Below are 1,329 nucleotides of genomic sequence, written 5' to 3'. Positions count from 1 at the left end.
CGCCGTTGGCCCGTTCCTTCTAAATTGAGGGTCAGAGCACTGCAGGCACAGACGGTGGACGAGAAGTGTTTACAGCTTCTCTCCTCAAAGATGGCTCTCGAGAATCCCTTTTTCACTGGTAAAGAACCGTTACTCAGGCTCCCGGGAAGGGAGGCCAATTCTGCTTCCCCCGCGAGGAATTCCCTACCTCTGTCCACCCAGAGGAAGTGCCACAGAGCCTTTACATTGGAATCATCCTTGGGCCAAATCCTGGGGAAGGAGATGAAAAGAAAACAAATAAAGCATGTCCACGAGCAAAAGTGAGAAGTGGGCTCTTTCTTGAAGGTAAGAATTAAAAGTGATGGGGAATCTGTGAAGGAGCTGGAGCCATGACAGGTGGTTAGGACAAGTAGGAGAGACTGTCACACTTCTGCTCATGAAAAATGAGTCCAAAGAAAGTCACTGGATGCCGTGGGCCTGTGGATGATACAGAGATAATGCCATTTAAACCAGTGAGAGCCACCTACAGCTCGAAGACCAGGGGGCTCTTTCTCCAACATTTCCATATTTATCCAGTGCTGCTAACTCTGGAGAACTGAAGTAAGGATCCTAAGAAAATTGGACTGGAAACCAGGACTCGGGATTCCAGAGTCACTTCTGCCAGCAAAGAGCTGGAGCTTATTCTCACCTTTATGTAAAAGAAGGAAGGACTGTAGCCCATCGGAGTGCCCTTCCAAGTTTAAATTCAATGTAGTTTAATCCAGCTGGGCAATTGGGCAAACATTGATTCAACACCCACACGGTGCCAGGCATTATCCTGGCTTTGAGATGCAAAGACTGGGTCCCTGCCCTGGGGAAACAAAGTTTGATGGAGGAGAAGGGCATGTAAATAAATAACAAAGTAGTCCCCGTGAGGAGTGCAGGAAGGAGTCCAACGCGGGAGGCATGATCAGTTCTGAATTGGGGGCCCGAGGATGGTTCATGCAGCCAGTGAGGTCTAAGCTGAGCTTCTAAGGATTATGAGGCATTTATTGATGGGGATAGAAGGTGTGGTGTCTGGTAAGGGGCTCCCCGATGCTTTCAACCCGGAGCAATGCAGAGGGGTCAGATTCTATAAGCTCCCTCCGTGCAAAGGAGCCAGGCCTTTGGTTGGTTCAAGTGGGCATCCTCTAGGGCAAAGCTGTTCTGGCCCCCTTCCTCGGAGCCTGGGATTCAGAGGTGGGAGGTGGGGTTGACAAGAGGAAGGCAGAGTGAGCAGGACCTCAAGCCCAGCCTCCACCTTCCCAGGTGACATATACAGAAGGTTTCGCCCTCAGGGGACTTTTGTTGCTTAATTGAAAACGACTGATC

This window comes from Eumetopias jubatus, unplaced genomic scaffold (genome assembly GCF_037043125.1).
Source record: "Eumetopias jubatus isolate StellerSeaLion01/CBP00866 unplaced genomic scaffold, mEumJub1_p1.0 scaffold_4, whole genome shotgun sequence".
NCBI lineage: Eukaryota > Metazoa > Chordata > Mammalia > Carnivora > Otariidae > Eumetopias > Eumetopias jubatus.
Note: the sequence above shows the minus strand (reverse complement) of the source record.